This window comes from Drosophila takahashii, unplaced genomic scaffold (assembly GCF_030179915.1).
Source record: "Drosophila takahashii strain IR98-3 E-12201 unplaced genomic scaffold, DtakHiC1v2 scaffold_186, whole genome shotgun sequence".
Taxonomy (NCBI): domain Eukaryota; kingdom Metazoa; phylum Arthropoda; class Insecta; order Diptera; family Drosophilidae; genus Drosophila; species Drosophila takahashii.
In genome coordinates, this window is record NW_027221684.1 from 1 (window position 1) to 19,653 (window position 19,653).

Sequence of the window (19,653 nt, forward strand, 5' to 3'; positions counted from 1 at the left end):
ATGAATAAATAATTAAATTATTTTTATCCATATATACCATATGCTTATAAAATTTTATTATAAAATTTGTATAACAACTTAATTAGCATAGTCTTCAACCCTCAACCATATGTAGTCCAAGCAGCACTATAAAATTAATTAAAGTACATAACAGCATGGACTGCGATATGCGTTCAAAATGTCGATGTTCATGTGTGTCCTGCAGTTCACACGATGACGCACAGTTTGCTGCGTTCTTCATCGACCCATGAGCCGAGTGATCCACCGCTTAGAGTTTTATAATATTGGTTTTAAATTTGGTCAAATATGTTTTTATTGAAAGAAATTAAAAATACACCATTTTACTGGCATATATCAATTCCTTCAATAAATGTATTTATATACCTAAAATAAATGCTGCGAAATGTCTTAGTTTTATATAAACATATATATCAAAGTATTATTTGTAATGGCATTTGTTTGTTATATATATTGATAATTTTATATAAAACATTAACCTGAAACCAGGTACAACATTGTATATTTTAGGTTGTTGCATTATCCAATGTATGATCATCATCAAATTAGTTGGCCAATACATCTCGCAACGCGTGTATATTATGGTCCATATACACACAAAAGTTTATAATAAATATATAAAATATATTTTATTATATTAATAATTCGATTTGCTTGTTCGAATTTTATGTTTGTTTCTATTTAATTTATTTGTAATAATATATATTATTACAATATTTCGATTTGCTTGTTCGAAATTTATTTGATCTTTTACTTTTAAGATCATATTTTGGTATAATTATTATTATAATTATTATGTATATATATATATATATTGGTAATTTGTATTAAATTTGTATTAACAAATTTTTTTATTAACGGTAAGGATATTATACAATAATGATCCTTCCGCAGGTTCACCTACGGAAACCTTGTTACGACTTTTACTTCCTCTAAATAATCAAGTTCGGTCAACTTTTGCGAAACAACCGTAACACACAAGGCGTCACAGTGATCACGTCCGGAGACCTCACTAAATAATTCAATCGGTAGTAGCGACGGGCGGTGTGTACAAAGGGCAGGGACGTAATCAATGCGAGTTAATGACTCACACTTACTGGGAATTCCAAGTTCATGTGAACAGTTTCAGTTCACAATCCCAAGCATGAAAGTGGTTCAGCGGTTTACCCGGACCTCTCGGTCTAGGAAATACACGTTGATACTTTCATTGTAGCGCGCGTGCAGCCCAGGACATCTAAGGGCATCACAGACCTGTTATTGCTCAATCTCATTATTGCTAGACGCAATTTGTCCATTTAAGAAGCTAGTGTCCTTATAATGGGACAAACCAACAGGTACGGCTCCACTTATATAAACACATTCAAACACAATAAACATTTTACTGCCACCATGAATGAAGGCTATATAAGCTTCAACACCATAATCCTGAAGATATCTATTTAATATATTTGAGTCTCGTTCGTTATCGGAATTAACCAGACAAATCACTCCACGAACTAAGAACGGCCATGCACCACCACCCATAGATTCGAGAAAGAGCTATCAATCTGTCTTACACACTTATGTTCGGACCTGGTAAGTTTTCCCGTGTTGAGTCAAATTAAGCCGCAGGCTCCACTCCTGGTGGTGCCCTTCCGTCAATTCCTTTAAGTTTCAGCTTTGCAACCATACTTCCCCCGGAGCCCAAAAGCTTTGGTTTCCCGGGAAGCGACTGAGAGAGCCATAAAAGTAGCTACACCCAATTGCTAGCTGGCATCGTTTATGGTTAGAACTAGGGCGGTATCTGATCGCCTTCGAACCTCTAACTTTCGTTCTTGATTAATGAAAACATCTTTGGCAAATGCTTTCGCTTAAGTTAGTCTTACGACGGTCCAAGAATTTCACCTCTCGCGTCGTAATACTAATGCCCCCAAACTGCTTCTATTAATCATTACCTCTTGATCTGAAAACCAATGAAAGCAGAACAGAGGTCTTATTTCATTATCCCATGCACAGAATATTCAGGCATTTGAAGCCTGCTTTAAGCACTCTAATTTGTTCAAAGTAATTGTACCGGCCCACAATAACACTCGTTTAAGAGCACTAATGCAGGTTTTTAAATAGGAGGAACATATGAAAAAATACAAGTATTTAAACACATATAAGAACTCCACCGGTAATACGCTTACATACATAAAGGTATAGTACTAACCACAATTGTAAGTTGTACTACCCGTATGAAGCACAAGTTCAACTACGAACGTTTTAAACCGCAACAACTTTAATATACGCTATTGGAGCTGGAATTACCGCGGCTGCTGGCACCAGACTTGCCCTCCAATTGGTCCTTGTTAAAGGATTTAAAGTGTACTCATTCCAATTACAGGGCCTCGGATATGAGTCCTGTATTGTTATTTTTCGTCACTACCTCCCCGAGCTGGGAGTGGGTAATTTACGCGCCTGCTGCCTTCCTTAGATGTGGTAGCCGTTTCTCAGGCTCCCTCTCCGGAATCGAACCCTGATTCCCCGTTACCCGTTGCAACCATGGTAGTCCTAGATACTACCATCAAAAGTTGATAGGGCAGACATTTGAAAGATCTGTCGTCGGTACAAGACCATACGATCTGCATGTTATCTAGAGTTCAACCAATATAACGATCTTGCGATCGCTTGGTTTTAGCCTAATAAAAGCACATGTCCCATAAGGTTCATGTTTTAATTGCATGTATTAGCTCTAGAATTACCACAGTTATCCAAGTAACTGTTAACGATCTAAGGAACCATAACTGATATAATGAGCCTTTTGCGGTTTCACTTTTAATTCGTGTGTACTTAGACATGCATGGCTTAATCTTTGAGACAAGCATATAACTACTGGCAGGATCAACCAGAATAATGTTTTCGTTCATATTTCATTCATATTTTTTGAATAGAAATTAGTAATATAAATATAATAGATTTTATTTCCATTTTATATGTTCGGTTTTTCTTAAATATTGATTTTAATTCAATATTTTTTTTTTGCTTTGTGAAATAATTCTATTTTAATTCGAATACGGCCATTTTTATATGGCATTCGTATACGTTCTTTAATTTTTACTTGTTTCGCCACTAATATAACAAGTTTATAATTGATGTTAAAGAAAAAGTACAACTTTTTTATAACACAATTTTCAATATATATTGTTCTTTCTATAAGTTTTTATTATATATATATACATATTTCATTCTAAAATATCATTTTTGTTCAACATACATAATTATTGTATCCACACATGTACAATTTTTGTTTAACCAATATAAATATTGAGTTAAATCATTTGCATTTTGATGATAAATTTAAAATTTATCTTTTCCATATAACTCTCTGGTAATATATGATATAAAACCGAGCGCATATGAAATTATTTTGATCACTAATATTGCAATTATATTTTATTATAATGCTTTTTGTAAACACATTGTACCGGCAAGCGATACTCTGTGCCCAAACGACAGGGGATATAATAATTTAATATAAATTATCATATATACCTGCCACCAAAGATTAACGATAAAAGTCGGAAACAATTTGTTATTCTATATATAATAGAAACTTGACCTCTGTTTCACCTTATTATCATGGGTTTATAATATTAACCGCGTAGCCAAGTCTTAATTTCATTTAAGAAACAAATTTATACGGATAATATTTTGATTTTAATATATGTTGTTCTATTGATAACAAAAGTATATATTATAATATATTTTGTTCAATAGTAGATGGACTACTTACTGTACCATCCTTATTTTTTATTATTATTGATATACATTATATTGACAACAGCATATGATATTCATATGGTTTGTTCAATAATTAATTGGTGGACAACCACTGACCATCCTATAGTAGTTTTTGGCCACGACGTCTAAATATCGAAATTATTTAATTCCGTTTGCCACCCATACGATAGATATTAACTATCTATAATAATAATGTGTACGCATAAAATATTATATGTATATATATAGACCAACAGACAAGCACTTCACCCTATAGTAGTTTTTGGCCACGACGTCTATATATCGGGCATATTTAATTCTCTTTGCCACCCAACCAAAGATATTCACTTTTTTATATAAAGTATTATTTGATCATATTAATATAACCAATTATTTCTGCCATATTCATATAATTTCTTTATGAATTATTTTTTGGTCATATCCATATAATCTATATGCCGTATCCATATAATGAATACGGCATATCCATACAACTAGCCATATTTGTATGTCAATGTATATTTTATTATACATTTTTTTTCTTTATACATATAATATGGTATTTCCATATCGCTATAATTGAATTATATGTATAAGATATCATTTATATATAGCATTGCCAAAATAATATGATAAACATAAATTTTGAACAATACGGCCGGTCGGCGAGCACTGCCTCCCTATATATGTTTTTGGCCACGACGTCTAAATATTGGGTATTTTTCGTACTGCGGCCCCGTGTATGTAAATTGGGCATATTTCGTACTGATGCCAACATATCTATATGACTCATTATTTTCTTCCATATCAATATAACTTCTTTTATTTCCATATTCAAGTAATTTCTTTATTTGCCATATCAATATAAAATATTTTGGTCATATTTATATAATCTATATGCCGTATCCATATAATGAATACGGCATATCCATACAACTAGCCATATTTGTATGTCAATGTATATTTTATTATACATTTTTTTTTCTTTATACATATAATATGGTATTTCCATATCGCTATAATTGAATTATATGTATAAGATATCATTTATATATAGCATTGCCAAAATAATATGATAAACATAAATTTTGAACAATACGGCCGGTCGGCGAGCACTGCCTCCCTATATATGTTTTTGGCCACGACGTCTAAATATTGGGTATTTTCGTACTGCGGCCCCGGTGTATGTAAATTGGGCATATTTCGTACTGATGCCAACATATCTATATGACTCATTATTTTCTTCCATATCAATATAACTTCTTTTATTTCCATATTCAAGTAATTTCTTTATTTGCCATATCAATATAAAATATTTTTTGGTCATATTTATATAATCTATATGCCGTATCCATATAATGAATACGGCATATCCATACAACTAGCCATATTTGTATGTCAATGTATATTTTATTATACATTTTTTTTCTTTATACATATAATATGGTATTTCCATATCGCTATAATTGAATTATATGTATAAGATATCATTTATATATAGCATTGCCAAAATAATATGATAAACATAAATTTTGAACAATACGGCCGGTCGGCGAGCACTGCCTCCCTATATATGTTTTTGGCCACGACGTCTAAATATTGGGTATTTTTCGTACTGCGGCCCCGGTGTATGTAAATTGGGCATATTTCGTACTGATGCCAACATATCTATATGACTCATTATTTTCTTCCATATCAATATAACTTCTTTTATTTCCATATTCAAGTAATTTCTTTATTTGCCATATCAATATAAAATATTTTTTGGTCATATTTATATAATCTATATGCCGTATCCATATAATGAATACGGCATATCCATACAACTAGCCATATTTGTATGTCAATGTATATTTTATTATACATTTTTTTCTTTATACATATAATATGGTATTTCCATATCGCTATAATTGAATTATATGTATAAGATATCATTTATATATAGCATTGCCAAAATAATATGATAAACATAAATTTTGAACAATACGGCCGGTCGGCGAGCACTGCCTCCCTATATATGTTTTTGGCCACGACGTCTAAATATTGGGTATTTTTCGTACTGCGGCCCCGGTGTATGTAAATTGGGCATATTTCGTACTGATGCCAACATATCTATATGACTCATTATTTTCTTCCATATCAATATAACTTCTTTTATTTCCATATTCAAGTAATTTCTTTATTTGCCATATCAATATAAATATTTTTTTGGTCATATTTATATAATCTATATGCCGTATCCATATAATGAATACGGCATATCCATACAACTAGCCATATTTGTATGTCAATGTATATTTTATTATACATTTTTTTTCTTTATACATATAATATGGTATTTCCATATCGCTATAATTGAATTATATGTATAAGATATCATTTATATATAGCATTGCCAAAATAATATGATAAACATAAATTTTGAACAATACGGCCGGTCGGCGAGCACTGCCTCCCTATATATGTTTTTGGCCACGACGTCTAAATATTGGGTATTTATCGTACTGCGGCTCCGGTGTATGTAAATTGGGCATATTTCGTACTGATGCCACCATATCCATATAACTTATTTTTTGTTCTATATCTATATAATTAATTTTTTTTTCCATACCTATAACTATTAAACTAATTTTTTTCCATATCCATACTTGAACTTATTATTTTTCCCATATCCATATAACTCGTTTTTTCCATATCCACACTAGAATTTAGTATTTATCCCATATCCATATAAATCATTATTTACCATATCAATATAAATAATATTTTTCCATATACATACTAGAACTTATTATTTCTTTAATATTCATATAACTCAATATTTTTTTCATATCCATACTAGAACTTATTCTTTTTCCCATATCCATACTAGAACTTATAAATTTTCCCATATTCATATAACTAATTTTTTTCATATCCATACTAGAACCTAATTTTCTTCCTATATCCATATAACTTATTATTTACTATTACAATATAATTAATTTTTTCCATATCCATACTAGAGCTTATTATCTCTTCAATATCCATAAAACTCAATATTTTTTCATATCCATACTAGAACTTATTATTTTTCCCATATCCATACTAGAACTCAGTATTCTTCCATATCCATACTACAACTTAGTATTTTCCCATATCCATATAACTCATTATTTAGCATATCAATATAACTAATTTTTTTCCATATCCATACTAGAACTTATTATTTCTTTAATATCCATATAACTCAATATTTTTTTATATCCATACTAGAACTTATTATTTTTCCCATATCCATACTAGAACTTATAAATTTTCCCATATTCATATAACTAATTTTTTTTCATATCCATACTAGAACATTAAATTTTTTGCCATATCTATATAACTCTTTTATTCCATATCCATACTAGAACTTATTATTTCTTTAATATCCATATAACTCAATATTTTTTCATATCCATACTAGAACTTATCATTTTTTCCCATATTCATATAACTCATTTCCATATCCATACTAGAACTCTGTATTCTTTTCCATATCCATATAACTCATTTTTTTTTCATATCAATAATAGAACTTATTATTTTTCCCATATATATATATCTAATTTTTTTGATATCCATACTATAACTTGTTATTTTTCCCATATCCATATAACTCATTTTTTTCATATCCATACTAGAACTTAATATTATTTTCATATCCATATAACTCATGTTTGGACTTGGAATATTTTTTATACACGTCACTAATAGGATGACGATTCAATCATCTATTTAAGAGGAACATTGACTTGCATATGTCTCTTACTTGCATGTTCGGACTTAGAATATTTTTATACACGTCACTAATAGGATGACGATTCAGTTGGCTACCTTAAGAGGTACATATACTTGCATATGTCTCTTACTTGTATGTTCGGACTTAGAATATTTTTATACACGTCACTAATAGGATGACGATTCAGTTGGCTACCTTAAGAGGTACATATACTTGCATATGTCTCTTACTTGTATGTTCGGACTTAGAATATTTTTATACACGTCACTAATAGGATGACGATTCAGTTGGCTACCTTAAGAGGTACATATACTTGCATATGTCTCTTATTTGCATGTTCGGACTTAGAATATTTTTATACGCGTCACTAATAGGATGACGATTCAGTTGGCTACCTTAAGAGGTACATATACTTGCATATGTCTCTTATTTGTATGTTCGGACTTAGAATATTTTTATACGCGTCACTAATAGGATGACGATTCAGTTGGCTACCTTAAGAGGTACATATACTTGCATATGTCTCTTACTTGTATGTTCGGACTTAGAATATTTTTATACACGTCACTAATAGGATGACGATTCAGTTGGCTACCTTAAGAGGTACATATACTTGCATATGTCTCTTACTTGTATGTTCGGACTTAGAATATTTGTATACACGTCACTAATAGGATGACGATTCAGTTGGCTACCTTAAGAAGTACATATACTTGCATATGTCTCTTATTTGCATGTTCGGACTTAGAATATTTTTATACGCGTCACTAATAGGATGACGATACATATGGCTACCATTGTTAAATATATTTAAATAAAATTTATTTAAATATAATTATTATTTTATATATATATATTTTATATATATATATATTCTGACTTAAAAAAGCCAAACAAAATAAACACAATTAAATTTATGTTTATTATCGAATCATCAAGCAAAGGATAAGCTTCAGTGGATCGCAGTATGGCAGCTGCTCAACCACTTACAACACCTTGCCTGTTACAAAAGTCGTTTACAATTGATTCTAGGCTTTGTCATTGTATTAAATAATGCTTTTATATGTAACTAGCGCGGCATCAGGTGATCGAAGATCCTCCCAATTTACTATGTTACAAATTACATTGGCATCACATCCATTGTCGTTTATAAAGTAAATTATAAACTTTAAATGGTTTAGAAGCCATACAATGCAAATTGCCCCTTATTTATCATTGCAGTCCAGCACGGATACGACCTTAGAGGCGTTCAGGCATAATCCAACGGACGTAGCGTCATACCACTGTTCGCTCGAACAAGTATTGTGCCATTGGTCCGTACCTGCGGTTCCTCTCGTACTACGCAGGAATGCTGTCGCAACAACGTTTTGTCATTAGTAGGGTAAAACTAACCTGTCTCACGACGGTCTAAACCCAGCTCACGTTCCCTTGCATGGGTGAACAATCCAACGCTTGGTGAATTTTGCTTCACAATGATAGGAAGAGCCGACATCGAAGGATCAAAAAGCGACGTCGCTATGAACGCTTGGCCGCCACAAGCCAGTTATCCCTATGGTAACTTTTCTGACACCTCTTGTTAAAAACTCTTTAAACCAAAAGGATCGATAGGCCGAGCTTTTGCTGTCCCTGTGTGTACTGAACACCGAGATCAAGTCAGCATTTGCCCTTTTGCTCTATGTGTGGTTTCTGTCCGCACTGAGCTGGCCTTGGGACACCTCCGTTATTATTTGAGAGATGTACCGCCCCAGTCAAACTCCCTACCTGGCAATGTCCTTGAATTGGATCATACCTGAGTAATTGGAGTTATACCAAATTTTCAAATCAAAAATACATAAATGCACCGTTTTATTAAAGAATTTGTTTGCGATTATATAACAAACTCGTGATACTTTGATCAAGAAGCTTGCATCAAAACCCAATACCATAAGATATAATAAATATATCCGTATAATGGCTAGGAAATGATACACGTTCCATTTAATCAAGTAAGTAAGGAAACAATAAGAGTAGTGGTATTTCATTGACGATACCAAACCGAAGTCTAATATCTCCCACTTATTCTACACCTCTTATGTCTCCTTACACTGCCAGATTAGAGTCAAGCTCAAAAGGGTCTTCTTTCCCCGCTAATTATTCCAAGCCCGTTCCCTTGGCTGTGGTTTCGCTAGATAGTAGATAGGGACAGTAGGAATCTCGTTAATCCATTCATGCGCGTCACTAATTAGATGACGAGGCATTTGGCTACCTTAAGAGAGTCATAGTTACTCCCGCCGTTGACCCGCGCTTACTTGAATTTCTTCACTTTGACATTCAGAGCACTGGGCAGAAATCACATTGTGTCAACACCCGCTAGGGCCATCACAATGCTTTGTTTTAATTAGACAGTCGGATTCCCCAAGTCCGTGCCAGTTCTGAATTGATTGTTAATTGATAATCGTTATAATTAATAAGAACTAATTGGTTTGACCCAATTAGTATTCTTAAAAATTTTAGCAAGAAAGTTCCACAATTGGCTACGTAACTAACTATCCGGGGAACAAGTAACTAACATAAATGCTAGAAACTCTATTTACCCAGAACGAGCACATAAACCATGTTATTGTTTCCCAATCAAGCCCGACTATCTCAATCTTCAGAGCCAATCCTTATCCCGAAGTTACGGATCTAATTTGCCGACTTCCCTTACCTACATTATTCTATCGACTAGAGACTCTTCACCTTGGAGACCAGCTGCGGATATTGGTACGGCCTGTTGAGAAGTTTGCGTGTCCCCACCATAAATTTTCAAGGTCCGAGGAGAAAATATCGACACAACAGTATATGTCATGCTCTTCTAGCCCATCTACCATATCTCTCTGCGAAAGACTTCCATGGTAGTACGGCTATAAAACAGAAAAGAAAACTCTTCCGATATCTCTCGACGGCTTCTTTATGGTCGTTCCTGTTGCCAGGATGAGCACGAGGCCCATATTTAATAACAAACGGATACTCAACAGGTTACGGAATTGGAACCGTATTCCCTTTCGTTCAAAATTATTCAAGTATATTATATTAGCTTGATTTGTATATATTGCGTTTTTGGTTTTACTTGAAAATTTTCGGCTTTCGCCTTGAACTTAGGACCGACTAACTCGTGATCAACCACTGTTCACACGAAACCCTTCTCCACTTCAGTCCTCCAAGGTCTCATTCGATTATTTGCTACTACCACCAAGATCTGTACCAATGGCAGCTCCATGCAGGCTTACGCCAAACACTTCTACGCATACCATTGTACCTTCCTACTCACTAAAGTTTCAAAATTTATATCACAAGTAATATAAATCATCTACTTTAGCGGTAATGTATAGGTATACAACTTAAGCGCCATCCATTTTAAGGGCTAGTTGCTTCGGCAGGTGAGTTGTTACACACTCCTTAGCGGATTTCGACTTCCATGATCACCGTCCTGCTGTTTTAAGCAACCAACGCCTTTCATGGTATCTGCATGAGTTGTTAATTTGGGCACCGTAACATTACGTTTGGTTCATCCCACAGCGCCAGTTCTGCTTACCAAAAGTGGCCCACTGGGCACATTATATCATAACCTTAAACTTCATATCAAGAAAGTTAAGGTTCTTACCCATTTAAAGTTTGAGAATAGGTTAAGATCGTTTCGACCCTAAGGCCTCTAATCATTCGCTTTACCAGATAAGATTATTTTATATAATATTAAAATGCACCAGCTATCCTGAGGGAAACTTCGGAAGGAACCAGCTACTAGATGGTTCGATTGGTCTTTCGCCCCTATACTCAATTCTGACAATCGATTTGCACGTCAGAACTGTTTCGGTCTTCCATCAGGGTTTCCCCTGACTTCAACCTGATCAAGTATAGTTCACCATCTTTCGGGTCACAGCATATATGCTCAAGGTACGTTCCAGTTAGAGGCATAAATAATATAAATATCATTATACATAACTATATAGAACGCCCCGGGATTGTGTTAATTAGCTATAAATAGTTAAAAAACTAATCCCATTATTAGTCAAGTTAATTACGCTATTAGGTTTATATCCCAATAACTTGCACATATGTTAGACTCCTTGGTCCGTGTTTCAAGACGGGTCCCGAAGGTATCCTGAATCTTTCGCATTGTTAATCCTACAAGTGCATATAATAAACACAAAAATCAATGATAATCATGCCATTATATAATTCCGAAAAATTAACGCACTGTATTCATATAAATCTATCAGCACTTTATCAAATTAATAACATTTATTCTGTGTTAAAATGCAAGCAATTTAATTTGAATAAACTATAAGTTATATTTTATGATAAATTTGGTATGCTAATAGATTACAATGTCCTTATATGGAAAAAATGCACACTATTATCATAATATTGTTTAAATATTACAATTTTAATGATGAATTTTCCATAACGGATATTCAGGTTCATCGGGCTTAACCTCTAAGCAGTTTCACGTACTGTTTAACTCTCTATTCAGAGTTCTTTTCAACTTTCCCTCACGGTACTTGTTTACTATCGGTCTCATGGTTATATTTAGTTTTAGATGGAGTTTACCACCCACTTAGTGCTGCACTATCAAGCAACACGACTCTTTGGAAACATCATCTAGTAATCATTAACGTTATACGGGCCTGGCACCCTCTATGGGTAAATGGCCTCATTTAAGAAGGACTTAAATCGTTAATTTCTCATACTAGAATATTGACGCTCCATACACTGCATCTCACATTTGCCATATAGACAAAGTGACTTAGTGCTGAACTGATTTCTTTTCGCTCGCCGCTACTAAGAAAATCCTTGTTAGTTTCTTTTCCTCCCCTAATTAATATGCTTAAATTCAGGGGGTAGTCCCATATGAGTTGAGGTTGTATATAACTTTTATTTGCAATTAATTCTTTATATATAATGATAAAACATTTTATTAAATTCGTTTAAAGCTGACGTATATATATATTAATGGCATTTATTTGTAACGAATTAACGAAGAATAATAATATTGTCAACGTTTTTCATATTTCAAATCATTAATAAGAGACAATTCTAGATAATATTTTATGCTAGACATTTCTCAGTATTATTTGATTGAAAAAGAAAATATTCCTCTTCGGTTTTCTCAAAGTTTAATTACTATTGTGAGATAATGTTTTTCATATATTTGTTAATATTATGAATAAAATAATTAAATTATTTTTATCCAATAATATACCATATGCTTATAAAATTTTATTATAAAATTTGTATAAACAACTTAATTAGCATAGTCTTACAACCCTCAACCATATGTAGTCCAAGCAGCACTATAAAATTAATTAAAGTACATAACAGCATGGACTGCGATATGCGTTCAAAATGTCGATGTTCATGTGTCCTGCAGTTCACACGATGACGCACAGTTTGCTGCGTTCTTCATCGACCCATGAGCCGAGTGATCCACCGCTTAGAGTTTTATAATATTGGTTTTAAATTTGGTCAAATATGTTTTTATTGAAAGAAATTAAAAATACACCATTTTACTGGCATATATCAATTCCTTCAATAAATGTATTTATATACCTAAAATAAATGCTGCGAAATGTCTTAGTTTTATATAAACAATATATATCAAAGTATTATTTGTAATGGCATTTGTTTGTTAATATATATTGATAATTTTATATAAAACATTAACCTGAAACCAGGTACAACATTGTATATTTTAGGTTGTTGCATTATCCAATGTATGATCATCATCAAATTAGTTGGCCAATACATCTCGCAACGCGTGTATATTATGGTCCATATACACACAAAAGTTTATAATAAATATATAAAATATATTTTATTATATTAATAATTCGATTTGCTTGTTCGAATTTTATGTTTGTTTCTATTTAATTTATTTGTAATAATATTATATTATTACAATATTTCGATTTGCTTGTTCGAAATTTATTTGATCTTTTACTTTTAAGATCATATTTTTGGTATAATTATTATTATAATTATTATGTATATATATATATATATTGGTAATTTGTATTAAATTTGTATTAACAAATTTTTTTATTAACGGTAAGGATATTATACAATAATGATCCTTCCGCAGGTTCACCTACGGAAACCTTGTTACGACTTTTACTTCCTCTAAATAATCAAGTTCGGTCAACTTTTGCGAAACAACCGTAACACACAAGGCGTCACAGTGATCACGTCCGGAGACCTCACTAAATAATTCAATCGGTAGTAGCGACGGGCGGTGTGTACAAAGGGCAGGGACGTAATCAATGCGAGTTAATGACTCACACTTACTGGGAATTCCAAGTTCATGTGAACAGTTTCAGTTCACAATCCCAAGCATGAAAGTGGTTCAGCGGTTTACCCGGACCTCTCGGTCTAGGAAATACACGTTGATACTTTCATTGTAGCGCGCGTGCAGCCCAGGACATCTAAGGGCATCACAGACCTGTTATTGCTCAATCTCATTATTGCTAGACGCAATTTGTCCATTTAAGAAGCTAGTGTCCTTATAATGGGACAAACCAACAGGTACGGCTCCACTTATATAAACACATTCAAACACAATAAACATTTTACTGCCACCATGAATGAAGGCTATATAAGCTTCAACACCATAATCCTGAAGATATCTATTTAATATATTTGAGTCTCGTTCGTTATCGGAATTAACCAGACAAATCACTCCACGAACTAAGAACGGCCATGCACCACCACCCATAGATTCGAGAAAGAGCTATCAATCTGTCTTACACACTTATGTTCGGACCTGGTAAGTTTTCCCGTGTTGAGTCAAATTAAGCCGCAGGCTCCACTCCTGGTGGTGCCCTTCCGTCAATTCCTTTAAGTTTCAGCTTTGCAACCATACTTCCCCCGGAGCCCAAAAGCTTTGGTTTCCCGGGAAGCGACTGAGAGAGCCATAAAAGTAGCTACACCCAATTGCTAGCTGGCATCGTTTATGGTTAGAACTAGGGCGGTATCTGATCGCCTTCGAACCTCTAACTTTCGTTCTTGATTAATGAAAACATCTTTGGCAAATGCTTTCGCTTAAGTTAGTCTTACGACGGTCCAAGAATTTCACCTCTCGCGTCGTAATACTAATGCCCCCAAACTGCTTCTATTAATCATTACCTCTTGATCTGAAAACCAATGAAAGCAGAACAGAGGTCTTATTTCATTATCCCATGCACAGAATATTCAGGCATTTGAAGCCTGCTTTAAGCACTCTAATTTGTTCAAAGTAATTGTACCGGCCCACAATAACACTCGTTTAAGAGCACTAATGCAGGTTTTTAAATAGGAGGAACATATGAAAAAATACAAGTATTTAAACACATATAAGAACTCCACCGGTAATACGCTTACATACATAAAGGTATAGTACTAACCACAATTGTAAGTTGTACTACCCGTATGAAGCACAAGTTCAACTACGAACGTTTTAACCGCAACAACTTTAATATACGCTATTGGAGCTGGAATTACCGCGGCTGCTGGCACCAGACTTGCCCTCCAATTGGTCCTTGTTAAAGGATTTAAAGTGTACTCATTCCAATTACAGGGCCTCGGATATGAGTCCTGTATTGTTATTTTTCGTCACTACCTCCCCGAGCTGGGAGTGGGTAATTTACGCGCCTGCTGCCTTCCTTAGATGTGGTAGCCGTTTCTCAGGCTCCCTCTCCGGAATCGAACCCTGATTCCCCGTTACCCGTTGCAACCATGGTAGTCCTAGATACTACCATCAAAAGTTGATAGGGCAGACATTTGAAAGATCTGTCGTCGGTACAAGACCATACGATCTGCATGTTATCTAGAGTTCAACCAATATAACGATCTTGCGATCGCTTGGTTTTAGCCTAATAAAAGCACATGTCCCATAAGGTTCATGTTTTAATTGCATGTATTAGCTCTAGAATTACCACAGTTATCCAAGTAACTGTTAACGATCTAAGGAACCATAACTGATATAATGAGCCTTTTGCGGTTTCACTTTTAATTCGTGTGTACTTAGACATGCATGGCTTAATCTTTGAGACAAGCATATAACTACTGGCAGGATCAACCAGAATAATGTTTTCGTTCATATTTCATTCATATTTTTTGAATAGAAATTAGTAATATAAATATAATAGATTTTATTTCCATTTTATATGTTCGGTTTTTCTTAAATATTGATTTTAATTCAATATTTTTTTTTTGCTTTGTGAAATAATTCTATTTTAATTCGAATACGGCCATTTTTATATGGCATTCGTATACGTTCTTTAATTTTTACTTGTTTCGCCACTAATATAACAAGTTTATAATTGATGTTAAAGAAAAAGTACAACTTTTTTATAACACAATTTTCAATATATATTGTTCTTTCTATAAGTTTTTATTATATTATATATACATATTTCATTCTAAAATATCATTTTTGTTCAACATACATAATTATTGTATCCACACATGTACAATTTTTGTTTAACCAATATAAATATTGAGTTAAATCATTTGCATTTTGATGATAAATTTAAAATTTATCTTTTCCATATAACTCTCTGGTAATATATGATATAAAACCGAGCGCATATGAAATTATTTTGATCACTAATATTGCAATTATATTTTATTATAATGCTTTTTGTAAACACATTGTACCGGCAAGCGATACTCTGTGCCCAAACGACAGGGGATATAATAATTTAATATAAATTATCATATATACCTGCCACCAAAGATTAACGATAAAAGTCGGAAACAATTTGTTATTCTATATATAATAGAAACTTGACCTCTGTTTCACCTTATTATCATGGGTTTATAATATTAACCGCGTAGCCAAGTCTTAATTTCATTTAAGAAACAAATTTATACGGATAATATTTTGATTTTAATATATGTTGTTCTATTGATAACAAAAGTATATATTATAATATATTTTGTTCAATAGTAGATGGACTACTTACTGTACCATCCTTATTTTTTATTATTATTGATATACATTATATTGACAACAGCATATGATATTCATATGGTTTGTTCAATAATTAATTGGTGGACAACCACTGACCATCCTATAGTAGTTTTTGGCCACGACGTCTAAATATCGAAATTATTTAATTCCGTTTGCCACCCATACGATAGATATTAACTATCTATAATAATAATGTGTACGCATAAAATATTATATGTATATATATAGACCAACAGACAAGCACTTCACCCTATAGTAGTTTTTGGCCACGACGTCTATATATCGGGCATATTTAATTCTCTTTGCCACCCAACCAAAGATATTCACTTTTTTATATAAAGTATTATTTGATCATATTAATATAACCAATTATTTCTGCCATATTCATATAATTTCTTTATGAATTATTTTTTGGTCATATCCATATAATCTATATGCCGTATCCATATAATGAATACGGCATATCCATACAACTAGCCATATTTGTATGTCAATGTATATTTTATTATACATTTTTTTTCTTTATACATATAATATGGTATTTCCATATCGCTATAATTGAATTATATGTATAAGATATCATTTATATATAGCATTGCCAAAATAATATGATAAACATAAATTTTGAACAATACGGCCGGTCGGCGAGCACTGCCTCCCTATATATGTTTTTGGCCACGACGTCTAAATATTGGGTATTTTTCGTACTGCGGCCCCGGTGTATGTAAATTGGGCATATTTCGTACTGATGCCAACATATCTATATGACTCATTATTTTCTTCCATATCAATATAACTTCTTTTATTTCCATATTCAAGTAATTTCTTTATTTGCCATATCAATATAAAATATTTTTTGGTCATATTTATATAATCTATATGGCGTATCCATATAATGAATACGGCATATCCATACAACTAGCCATATTTGTATGTCAATGTATATTTTATTATACATTTTTGTTCTTTATACATATAATATGGTATTTCCATATCGCTATAATTGAATTATATGTATAAGATATCATTTATATATAGCATTGCCAAAATAATATGATAAACATAAATTTTGAACAATACGGCCGGTCGGCGAGCACTGCCTCCCTATATATGTTTTTGGCCACGACGTCTAAATATTGGGTATTTTTCGTACTGCGGCCCCGGTGTATGTAAATTGGGCATATTTCGTACTGATGCCAACATATCTATATGACTCATTATTTTCTTCCATATCAATATAACTTCTTTTATTTCCATATTCAAGTAATTTCTTTATTTGCCATATCAATATAAAATATTTTTTGGTCATATTTATATAATCTATATGCCGTATCCATATAATGAATACGGCATATCCATACAACTAGCCATATTTGTATGTCAATGTATATTTTATTATACATTTTTTTTCTTTATACATATAATATGGTATTTCCATATCGCTATAATTGAATTATATGTATAAGATATCATTTATATATAGCATTGCCAAAATAATATGATAAACATAAATTTTGAACAATACGGCCGGTCGGCGAGCACTGCCTCCCTATATATGTTTTTGGCCACGACGTCTAAATATTGGGTATTTTTCGTACTGCGGCCCCGGTGTATGTAAATTGGGCATATTTCGTACTGATGCCAACATATCTATATGACTCATTATTTTCTTCCATATCAATATAACTTCTTTTATTTCCATATTCAAGTAATTTCTTTATTTGCCATATCAATATAAAATATTTTTTGGTCATATTTATATAATCTATATGCCGTATCCATATAATGAATACGGCATATCCATACAACTAGCCATATTTGTATGTCATTGTATATTTTATTATACATTTTTTTTCTTTATACATATAATATGGTATTTCCATATCGCTATAATTGAATTATATGTATAAGATATCATTTATATATAGCATTGCCAAAATAATATGATAAACATAAATTTTGAACAATACGGCCGGTCGGCGAGCACTGCCTCCCTATATATGTTTTTGGCCACGACGTCTAAATATTGGGTATTTTTCGTACTGCGGCCCCGGTGTATGTAAATTGGGCATATTTCGTACTGATGCCAACATATCTATATGACTCATTATTTTCTTCCATATCAATATAACTTCTTTTATTTCCATATTCAAGTAATTTCTTTATTTGCCATATCAATATAAAATATTTTTTGGTCATATTTATATAATCTATATGCCGTATCCATATAATGAATACGGCATATCCATACAACTAGCCATATTTGTATGTCAATGTATATTTTATTATACATTTTTTTTCTTTATACATATAATATGGTATTTCCATATCGCTATAATTGAATTATATGTATAAGATATCATTTATATATAGCATTGCCAAAATAATATGATAAACATAAATTTTGAACAATACGGCCGGTCGGCGAGCACTGCCTCCCTATATATGTTTTTGGCCACGACGTCTAAATATTGGGTATTTATCGTACTGCGGCTCCGGTGTATGTAAATTGGGCATATTTCGTACTGATGCCACATATCCATATAACTTATTTTTTGTTCTATATCTATATAATAATTTTTTTTCCATACCTATAACTATTAAACTAATTTTTTTCCATATCCATACTTGAACTTATTATTTTTCCCATATCCATATAACTCGTTTTTTCCATATCCACACTAGAATTTAGTATTTATCCATATCCATATAAATCATTATTTACCATATCAATATAAATAATATTTTTCCATATTCATACTAGAACTTATTATTTCTTTAATATTCATATAACTCAATATTTTTTCATATCCATACTAGAACTTATTCTTTTGCCCTAAACATACAAGCAAGTATAAATTTTCCCATATTAATATAACTAATTTTTTTCATATCCATACTAGAACATTATATTTTTGCCATATCTCTATAACTCATTTATTCATATCCATACTAGAACTTATTATTTCTTAAATATCCATATAACTTAATATTTTTCCATATCCATACCAGAACTTTTATTTTTCCCATATCCATAGAACTAATTTTTTTCATATCCATACTAGAACCTAATTTTCTTCCTATATCCATATAACTTATTATTTACTATTACAATATAATTAATTTTTTCCATATCCATACTAGAGCTTATTATCTCTTC

General features: G+C 32.2%; 5 non-coding genes across 5 annotated transcripts; all 5 read right to left on the reverse strand.

The window, feature by feature from the left end:
- Window positions 1-95: 95 nt before the first annotated feature.
- On the reverse strand, window positions 96-276 carry LOC138914399 (5.8S ribosomal RNA). Its single transcript, XR_011420253.1, has one exon. It is a non-coding gene; the product is annotated as a 5.8S ribosomal RNA (ribosomal RNA).
- A 619-nt stretch (window positions 277-895) lies between these two features.
- On the reverse strand, window positions 896-2,891 carry LOC138914395 (small subunit ribosomal RNA). The gene has a single exon (XR_011420249.1). It is a non-coding gene; the product is annotated as a small subunit ribosomal RNA (ribosomal RNA).
- Window positions 2,892-8,451: 5,560 nt separating this feature from the next.
- On the reverse strand, window positions 8,452-12,408 carry LOC138914396 (large subunit ribosomal RNA). The gene has a single exon (XR_011420250.1). It is a non-coding gene; the product is annotated as a large subunit ribosomal RNA (ribosomal RNA).
- Window positions 12,409-12,806: 398 nt separating this feature from the next.
- Window positions 12,807-12,985, reverse strand: LOC138914394 (5.8S ribosomal RNA). Its single transcript, XR_011420248.1, has one exon. It is a non-coding gene; the product is annotated as a 5.8S ribosomal RNA (ribosomal RNA).
- A 623-nt stretch (window positions 12,986-13,608) lies between these two features.
- Window positions 13,609-15,603, reverse strand: LOC138914400 (small subunit ribosomal RNA). The gene has a single exon (XR_011420254.1). It is a non-coding gene; the product is annotated as a small subunit ribosomal RNA (ribosomal RNA).
- Between the last annotated feature and the right edge of the window lie 4,050 nt (window positions 15,604-19,653).